General features: G+C 54.3%; 1 long non-coding RNA gene across 4 annotated transcripts in view; it reads left to right on the top strand.

Annotated features, from left to right (window-relative positions):
* Window positions 1-1,836: 1,836 nt before the first annotated feature.
* LOC145713446 (uncharacterized) overlaps window positions 1,837-10,084 on the top strand; it is a 222,069-nt gene continuing 213,821 nt past the window's right edge. For 2 of the 4 annotated variants that reach the window (XR_014136522.1, XR_014136521.1), the window contains exons 1-2: window positions 1,837-2,057; window positions 3,788-7,825. This is a non-coding gene — a long non-coding RNA (uncharacterized LOC145713446). Of the gene's footprint in view, window positions 2,058-3,787; window positions 7,826-10,084 lie in introns of those variants that run through there. The other 2 variants (XR_014136524.1, XR_014136523.1) reach the window with 2 other exon arrangements.

Below are 10,084 nucleotides of genomic sequence, written 5' to 3'. Positions count from 1 at the left end.
ATTCCAGAACATTTCCATCACCTCCAAAGGAAACCTTGTGCCCGTGAGCGGTCACTCCCCCTCCCCTCCCCCGCCCTCCCCCAGCCCCTGGCTCCCTGTCTTCCCCCCAATCTGCTCTCTGTCTCTCTATGGATCTGTCTCTTTGGACATTTCATATAAACGGGATCATATGACGCGTGGCCTCCCGTGTGTGTTCTTTAGCGAAACAAACTCAGCATAAATGTCTCAGAGCTTCATCCGTGTTGTAGCGTGTGTCCGAACTCCATTCCTTTACGATGGCTGAATAATATTCCATCGCATGGACGTTATCCCTGTGTATTTATTCACTCACCTTCCATCCTTCCTTCCTTCCATTCCTCTCCCCTTCCTTCCTTCCTTCCTTCCTTTCATTCCTCTCTCCCTCCCTCCTTTCTTTCTTTCATTTGTTCTTTCTTTCTTTCTTTCTTTCTGCGCCTTTTCATGTGCTTATTGGCCATTTATAGACCTTCTTCGGAGAAACATCTATTTGAATGCTTTCCATATTTTTTTTCATAATTGAGTTTTCATTGGTTGTTCTCAATTCAGTTTGTACACAATTCTTAGTATATACTGAAAATCTAAAAAAATCACGTAGTTGTGATTGTCTTCGCAAAGTTGTTCCAGTGACCCCTCCAGCTTAAAATTCGGAGGCACGTTTTCCTTAACAGGATATCAAGTACCGATATCTTCAAATGTTGACAGGCTGTCACATTAAGTCCCTCCTTTCCTTATTTTTTAATCGGGCTATTTGTCTGTTTCCTTTTGAGTTGTAAGAGTGCTTCATATATTCTGGATATCGATCCCTTGTCAGATACAAGATTTGTAGATAATTTTCCTTCCATTCTGTGGGTTGCCTTTTCAACTTTGTTTTTAGAATTTTTTTAAATGTTTATTCAGTTTTGAAAGACAGAGAGAGAGACAGAGCACAAGCGGGGGGCGGGGGGGGGGGGGAGGGGGGGGGACACAGAACCCGAAGCAAGCTCCAGGCTGTCAACACGGGGCTCGAACTCACAAACCGCAAGATCATGACCTGAGCCAAAGTCGGATGCTTAACCGACTGAGCCACCCAGGCGCCCCTGCCTTTTCAACTTTCTTAGGAATGACCTTGGTCAATTTTTGTTGTTTTTTTTTAATTTGATGGAGACCGATTTACGTATTCCTTTGGTTGCTTGTGATTAGGTGTCATAGCTAAGAATTCTCCCGGTCTCCCAGGCACTCGTCCCATCCTCCTGCCCCCAGCCCCTCCCTCTGGTCCTGGCCGGAACACCCCCCACCCCACTGGGGTTGGGGCGTCTGCGCCCTGCCCTCGTTCCCCCAACTGGGAGGCCTCTTGGGCCGGCACCCTGCAGCCTCCATCAATGTTTAATAACGAACAGAGCGCACGGAACCTTGGCAAGGACGCGGGAAACCCCGCCCGGAGCCACCCGCCCGCATCCAGCGAGGGGGCCCCCGTGGCCACAGATGGGGGCCGCGACCACGCTGGGCCCCGCTGTCCAGGTGGAGCCAGCGGGACACGGGTTTGGGGGGGGGCAGGGGGAGAGGGAAACCGAACTGGCTGACCCCCTTGGGGGGGCAAGGGCGGTGATCGCTCCCTGAGTCCTCCCCACCCTGGCCCTGGCGCTGCTCCTGGCTCCCCGCCAGCCCTGGGCTGACCCTGCCGGCGGGAACCGCCTGTTACGCGGCCGGGCCGCTCCGGGGCCCGAAACCAAAACACCCAGGAGGAGGGAAGAAAAACACTCCGGGAGGGCTGGTGGGGGAAGGGGGCGGTCGGCGGATGTGCCTTGGGGTTGGGGGCTGGGCGGGGGGTGGGGGTGAGGGTGGGGTCACCCAGGCAACCGACAAACGTCTCACGCACCCGCACCGGGCTGTCCCGGCTCTGCTCCCAGCCTAGCTGTGCAGCCTGGGGGGGGGGGGGGGGGGGGGGGCGCTCTCTGAGCCTCAGTTTCTCCATCGGTGAAATGGGGGTAGTTAGTCCTCCCTCGGGGTTGTGAGAGTGGAGAGCGAGCAGAGTGAAGCTGTCGCTAACATCATCCACAACGGTATGTTTTTTTAAAGTGTGTGTATTTGTTGAAGTTTGTTTGTTTATTTATTTACTTTGGGGGGGAGGGGCAGAGAGCGCAAATCTTTAAAACACATTTTTTTTTTTTTTAATGTTGCTTCATTTTTGAAAGACAGAGAGAGAGCACAAGCAGGGGTGGGGCGGAGAGGAGGGGGGCACACAGAATCTGAAACAGGCTCCAGGCTCTGAGCTGTCAGCACAGGGCCCGGAGCGGGGCTCGAACTCCCGAAACCGCGAGATCATGAGCTGAGCCAAAATCAAGAGCTGGACGCTTAAGCCACAGAGCCACCCAGGTGCCCCTCGTCCACCATAATATTAAAGTCATGGTTTGCTCAACAGCGCACAGAGATTAAGGAGGCAAACCATGAAAGACTCTTAAACACTGAGAATAAACTGAGGGTGGATGGGGGGTGGGAGGGAGGGGAGGGTGGGTGAGGGGCACTGAGGAGGGCACCTGTCGGGAGGAGCGCTGGGTGTTGCATGGAAACCAATTTGACAATAAATTATATTTAATAATAATTTAAAAAAGCACACAGATTAATGCCTCACCCAGGGGCTCCTCTGGCCCAGTGGACAAGGGGGCTGGTCCTGAGCCCCCAGCTTCCCATGGATTTGTAGGGGGGGGTCTGTGCCTCCCTGAGTGTACCTCCCCCCCCCAATCTTTCCCATTTCTCTCCCTTTCATGTTTCATTTCCCTGTCTCACATTCTCCCGATCCGTTCCTGTCTCTCCCTGCTTCTGCCTCTCCCTCAAGCCTGCCTGGGGATCTCCCGCACTAACCCAGGGCCAGCCCTCAGTCCAAGAGGCTCTCCCGAGCCCAGATCCTAATCTCCCCCCCATCTGTCCTCACTGTGGCCTCGGGGCCCCCGTTCCAGGAAGCCTGGGGCTCTCTCTTGCTGCCCAGGAGACCCAAACCGCGTCAGAATCCCTCTCAAACCTAGGAAACCCAGCAGCCCAGCATCCACAGCCTTATACACAGCCACCACTCCCCTCCCCTGACTTTTTTAGATGGGGAAACTGAAGCCTGTATCATGAGGAGTCTCATCCAGGGCCTCCAACCCCCAGTGGCATGACTGGTCATTCTGGTCCAGCCACCAGGCTCTGTGGCTCTCAGGCTGTCCTCCAGCCTGCGGTCCCCTGGGCCTGCCCCATAAATAGTCGCTGTAAATGGTTCCCCCCCCCCCCCCACCCCGGGCAGGCTGGACAGCGACACCCTCACCTCCCGCAGCTGGTTTCCCAGTGGCTGTGGCCTGGTGGGTGGCCCAAGTCATGTCGCGGTGGCACTGGAGGTGGCCTGGTGCCAGCCAGGAGCTGGGGTGGGGGGGGCGGCTAGAAGCAGGGTCTGAGGTGGAACCTCCGCCCAGGAAGTGCCCCCATTGGCCCCGAGATCCCTGCCTTTCATCGTAATGGTGGGGGGTGCGCAGGAAGGGAGTCTCAGGCTGAGGGTCCCTTCTTCAGGAAGCCCCCAGGCCCTTGGGGACCCCCAGCTCTGGGTAACTCCTCCCGGCCTAGACTCTATGGAACTAGGAGTATCTGTGTCGGGCCTAGACCTTCCCAAGCTGGGGCCTTGGACTTCACCTGCACAAGGCAGGAACCTGAAGGTGGCTAGGAATGAATGAACAATCCCACAACCACAAAAACCCCATCTGAAGCCGGGTACTAAATAACACGTTCCAGGGTGGGACATTGGATGACGCCGCCCCCTCGCCAGGCAGAGCGCCATCCCAACAACAGGGTCTGGAGCCTGACGTCCTGGGTTCGAAACCCCTCCTCTGCCACTCATCCACCTGCGTGACGGGTTCATCTGTCTGCGCCTCTGTTTCCCCTTCTGTAAAAGATGGTACCCTGGTCTCAGAGCCGCTGAGGGGAGTAAATGAGCCTGTGGGAAGCTGGGTCGGGCCTATCGTCAACCGTAAGAGGTGAGCCTCTTCCCTCTGACAAGATTGAAATTCTAGAGAAAATCAGAGATGGAAGCATGGTGTCTGTACCAGCCCTGGGGAGTCTGGGGAGGCCCCGAATCTCCGTCCCAGACCCTGGCCACCTCTTAACTTCCCTCTTTCCCTTTCAGCCTCTCCTTTACCTACATCCCTCTGCTCCCAGATCCCCAGTTTACCTCCCTGTGAGATGGGCTCAAACAGGCCCATTCTCTTCTCCATTCTCCCGCAAAACTGCTCCTAAGCCCGACGCTTTCTCCCCAGATTCTGGTCCAACCCCAGCAGAATCTGTCCCTATAACCGGCAAGGCACTGCCTCCCTGGTCTCCGTGCTTCTGCTCTCAGCCCCCATAGAACCTTCCCTCCATGTGGCCAGGGTCAGACTCGTCCTGCCTTTCTCCAGAACCCTCTATGGCTCCCACCTTCCGTGGGGTAAGAGCCAAAGGCCTTCTCATAGCCCCAGGACCCTGCTGGCCTTGCGGTTCCCACTTTGTTCCAACTGTTGGCAGGGAGGCTGGGGAGAACCCCGGGTCCTGCGGCCTCCATCCAGCTGCACCCCGGGATGCTGCCAGAGGCTCTTGGTCTCCTTTGCGCGAAAGAATTCGAGGACAGACCAGGCATAACGGCTGAGTGGTTCAAGAAGGAACGTGTAATTCAAGCGAGAGTACACTCTTGAGAGGTGAGAGCAGGCAGGCTCAAGGAAGAGCTGCTAGGCCTGGGGTTTGGGTCTCTAGCCTTTATTGACAGTTGTTAACGAGGGGGTGGAATATTTATTTCTCGGGGAGGGGATTTTGGGGGGAGCAGGGCTTTGCACTTTTGTTGTTGTTGTTGTTGTCTTGGGCCTGTCTGGTTTGATCCGGCTTTTTGTGGCTTTGTTTTGGCGGGCTGCCAGGACAGACCTCTGACTTTCCCCATAACTGACCGTGACTCACACTTTGCTGGCCTTCAGACATCCTGTTAAAGCCTAACGAACTGCTTACTCTAACACAACTCTCACTCCACTCAGGCCACATGGGCCTCTGGGAAACTCCTCCACGGCAGGCACTCTCCTGCCCCAGGGCCTTTGCACAGGCCGTGCCTCTGCCCGCGACAGTCTCCCCCAAGACACCCATATGTCTCCGTCACCTCCTTCAGGTCTCAGCTCGGAGGTCCGCCCACATGCCCTTCTTTTTCTCTCGCCATCAGGAGTCTGTGTTTTGTTCACAGCAATGTCAAGCCAATGTGCTTAATCACGTTCTTAATGAGAGCCATTTACCAGGCGCTTACTGTGTGCCAGGGCCTGGGCTAGGGGCTGGGGACAGGGCTGAGGACGATGGGGACATATCCCTTGGTGGGATTTATGGCCTGGGGGCAGGGAGGGAGATGGGTCGAATGAATGGAGTAGGACACTTGGCCAGATGTGGCAGAGTTTTTCAGATGAGCACCTCCTGGAAGGGATGGCGTGGAGACCAAAGCCCTGAGCTAGGAATGCATTTGTTTCTTTCTGAGGAGGTGGCGTGGGGAGGTCATGTGGGGAGGGCAGCGAGGTGGGACTCATGGGGCCTTTGGGGCCACAGGGAGGGGGTTGGTCGTCACCTTCAGAGCAGTGGGGCACCCTGGGAGATCTCAAGGCAGGTGATCGGATTTGAGTCATGTCTCCCAAAGGAAAGAGCAGCTGTGTGTGTCTCACCAGTTCACACACGGGGAAACTGAGGCTCAGAGAGGTGAAGTCACTTACCCAGCGTCCCCGACTCCCACGTCTCCAACCAGGAGCCCCGCAGATCCCTCCCCTGCCCCCACCCAGTCGCAGATGGGTAAACCGCAGCAAAAAGGTGCCGTTACTTCCCAAGGTCCCCTGGGAACACAGTCAGCCCTCCTCCACTCCCCTTGCCCCTCCCCATGTCCCCTCACTGGGGGACTTTCTGACAGGGAGGAAACAGCAGCGGCTGGTTTCACAAGTGGGTGCCCAAAGCCTCAGTCCCGGTTTCGATTTGCTCGATTTGCAGATTTGCAAATAGCGTCTGGCTCCAACCGCCTGAGGCCTGGGGAGGTTTGCTGCCCCACCGGCTGTGCTCGGAGGCTGATCAACCTGTCTGCTCAGGGGAGGCAGGGCAACCCTGGGCAGAGGGGAGGTCAGGGGTCTGGGGACCGTGTGGGCAGGGGAGCCAGGGGCCTGGGAGTGCACGGAGCCCTCATCCCCACCGAGCTTTGATCACTCCTTCAATCAACAGTCAACAATGACTTCATGCTTTGCTGAATTAGCACATTTTACTCTCCTGCGGAGCATATATTAAGTGCTTGCTGTTTAAAAGGCTGTGTACCAGGTATTAGTTCATCCCATCACCCCCGACAGCGCTATAAGGCAAAGTCTGAGCTTCCTGGGGCTGGAACAGATGACCGTGAACCTGCCACATTTCAAACAACTTGTTCTCACACAGCCCAGGGGGCCGGAGGCCTGGAACCCAAGTGGTGGCGAGGTGGGTTCCTCCTGGGGGCTCAGAGGGAGCGCCCAACCCAGGTCTGTCTCCTGGCTTCCCGTGGGGTTCCTTGGCTTGTGGCTGCATCACCCCGATGTCTGCCTCTATGTCCACGTGCACGTGGCCTTTGTCTCTGTCTTCTTCTTTGTCCCTTAACCCGAGTCCCCGAAGCTCTTGTCTCCAGATCCAAAGCTCATTATGTTTCCAGTGACCCTTGTTAAAGAACAAAAATTGGACCGAGTAGAAGATCTAACTGCCTTTATCAAGCCAGACACGGGGCGCCTGGGTGGTTCAGTCGATCAAGCGTCCGACTTCGGCTCAGGTTACGATCTCATGGCTCATGGGTTCGAGCCCCGCAGCGGGCTCTGTGCTGACCGCTCAGAGCCTGGAGCCTGCTTCGGATTCTGTGTCTTTCTCTCTCTGCTCCTCCCCCGCTCACACTGTCTCTCTCTGTCTCTCAAAAAATAGATAAATGTTAAAAAAAAATTTTTTTTTTAATCAGGCCGGGCTCAAATGGGACAACATCGCACCTAGTGGCAGGAAAAAAATGGAAGGTTTTTACCAGAAGGAGGGTGGGGCTAGAAAGTTATTAGCAAAAGAAAAGAAAGGGTTATTCCAGGCCAAGTCACCTTAAGTGAGAAGGACCAAGGAGTCTTATTAGGTGGGTTCCCTCATCTTCCTTTGGGGGGCATGGACAGGGCCCACAACTGATCCCTCATTGGTGCAGATTGAAAATTCCTGGCTGGGGCGCCTGGGTGGCTCAGTAAGTTGGGCGTCCATCTTCGGCTCGGGTCATGATCTCACCTTTCATGGGTTTGCTCTGTGCTGACAGCTCAGAGCCTGGGGCCTGCTTCGGATTCTGTGTCTCCCTCTCTCTCTGACCCTCCCTCGCACGCGCTCTCTCTCCCAAAAATAAATAAACGATTTAAAAAAATTAAAAAACAAGAAAGAAAGAAAATTCCTGGCTGACTGGTTAAGACTTACATTCTCAGGGAGGTTGAATTTGCAATTAGGTTAGGTATTAAGCCCCTTTTTGACCTAAGGGACACTATCTTGGGCCTGTGGCTTTGCTTTCACACCCTTTAAGGTCACATTCTCAAGTTGTGGGTAGACATCTCTTTTTTGTGAGGGGGGGGCACAACCCAGCATTGTCCAAGAAGATCATTATCGGCTTTACTTTATGGGCAACTGAGGCACAGAGAGATCAGGTTGCTGCTCTGAGGGGCTAGGACTTCAACCCTGGCTGTCGGGAGCCTGAATCTATTCGCTTCACCGCTCTGGAATCCTCTCCAATCTGCTGTGGGCCAAGCCCTTGCCGGAAGCTGGGGACATCGAGGCGAGCAAGGATTGGAGGCAACAGGTACATGACCTTGTGGACCTCAGGCTAATGGATGTTCACTGTGTTCTGATGTGAGCTTAAGACCAAGGGTCCCCCGAAGCGATCTGCCTGGTGTCCTCCAAAAGACGGGTCCACCTGGAACTTGTGAATGTGGCCTTATTTGGAATAGGGTCTCTGCGGATGTCATTAAGGTAAAGATCTTGAGATAGGATCATGCTGGTTTAGGGTGGGCCCTAAATCCAATGCCAAGTGTTCTTGGAAGATAAGAGAAAGGAGGGGAAGAGCTGAGACAGAAGAGAAGGCCACGTGAGATGGAAACGGAGACTGGAGCCAGAGACTGAGTTTTGTGTGTGATGTGACATAGGGACCCAACTGAATTGTTTGGGCTTTTTTTTTTTTTTTTTTAATTTTTTTTAATGTTTTTATTTATTTTCTAGACAGAGAGAGACAGAGCATGAATGGGGGAGGGGCAGAGAGAGAGGGAGACACAGAATCGGAAGCAGGCTCCAGGCTCTGAGCCATCAGCCCAGAGCCCGACGCGGGGCTCGAACTCACAGACTGTGAGATCGTGACCTGAGCCGAAGTCGGACGCTTAACCGACTGAGCCACCCAGGCGCCCCCAGAAAAAGTGGTTTTATTAGAGCACGGGGACAGGACCCGTGGGCAGACAGAACTACCTGAATTGTTTTCAACATAGACTCTCACTTTACAGATTCTTTTAGACAATAATCTCCCCTCCCCGCTGCTGAGATAGATCCTCTCTATCTTGGAGCCAATTCCTGACCTCCATAGGGTGACCGTGGGCATTTAATTCCAATCCATTGGTCAACGTGTCCCTGCCTGTGCCAGTATCCCTCTGACTTAATTACAAGCTTTGTCATGGGTCCCCATAGCTGGTAGGACAGGTAACACCACCCTGTTCTTCTGTATAAGTATTCTGACTATTTGCAACCCTCTGCTCTTCCCGGTCAATTTTTGTGTCACCTTATCATGCTCCTGAGGGAAAGCCCGTGTTGTGACTTTGGATGGGGTTGTGTTAAAACTTCAGAAGTGGGGGGGGGGGGGGAGACAAAACAGACCTTCAGATGGGGAGAATCTTTTAAGCCTCAGCCTCCCCGTCCATGAATATGGTACACCCACCATCCCTGTTGCTTATTTAGGATCTCTTAAGAGCCATTTCTGTTTCCCTGAAGGGTCGAGAGCCCCATGTATTTCATTTATTTCTCTTTCCAATGTAGGGAGGCCTCCACTTGATCTGTTTCACCAGATCATTCCTTCCTCTATTATATTCCCGATACCGCCGAGCTGTTTTGTTTCTTTGTTTGTTTTTGGATGGACCGATTTTCACATGGCCGGCATCTGCCCTCATGGGTTTTGGGGTGCACGACAAGTTCATTTTAAGCTATCTGTCCTCTGTTCCCACTCTTGGTGGAGGTCATGGTTCAGAGATTTTTCCTGGTGAAATGATGGGTTTCTCCAGATCTGGTCGTTTGGATTCCAGCCCACTTCCTCAGCGACATCAGTCATAAGGCCAGCCCCACTCCCCCAGTCTCAGGGAATGAGATGAGATCCCCAGGTCCCCTAAAACTCAGGCTGTCACCTGTCACTCCCCACCTCTCCCCTGTCCGGACTTCCCCCCAGCGTCTCCCAGGAAGGCAGCCCATGGAAGGGCGGTCATTCCTTATATTGCAAGTGCCTCCCCAGGGATGAAGGAGTCACTGCTCTGGTCACTCCAGCCTCGGAGCTGGCAGGTGTGGGGGTGCACATCACATATTTCCGCAATGGCAGGGGGATGCCAGCAGCAGAATTCCCAGCCGCCTTCTTGAGGCGGCCTGGCGCCTCTGTCTCGGGCCTGGGGCATTCTCGGAGTTTTCTAGACATCCCCCACTCTGGCGCCACTGGGCTCTGCTCCAGGAAGAGCTGAGATTTCCCTCGATCCTGGACATCAGGCCTGGGATCAGACCCAGAAGCCCAGAGATCATGTTATGTATTTATTTATTTTTTCCAGAGATCATTTAAAAATGCCTTGTGTTATGGAAAATTTCAAACATGCCCTGAAGTCAAGAATGCACAGTGACCCATGGGCCCGTCCCCGGACGCACAGTGACCCAGGAGGCACTGACCTCAGTTCCATGACACTCCTTCCCCCTCGACCTTATGAGGTTCCTGCTAATCCCAGGGTCATGCTTCTCATCCGAGGCTTGAGATGGGTCTTACAGGATGAGCCCAGCTTCAAAATCAAAATCACCCTTGAGACCCTCTCTCCCCGTCTCTCCCCCA

Source organism: Panthera onca, chromosome A2 (assembly GCF_046562875.1).
Source record: "Panthera onca isolate mPanOnc1 chromosome A2, mPanOnc1 haplotype 2, whole genome shotgun sequence".
Classification (NCBI taxonomy): Eukaryota; Metazoa; Chordata; class Mammalia; order Carnivora; family Felidae; genus Panthera; species Panthera onca.
Note: the sequence above shows the minus strand (reverse complement) of the source record. Positions and strands in the feature narration are given on the sequence as shown.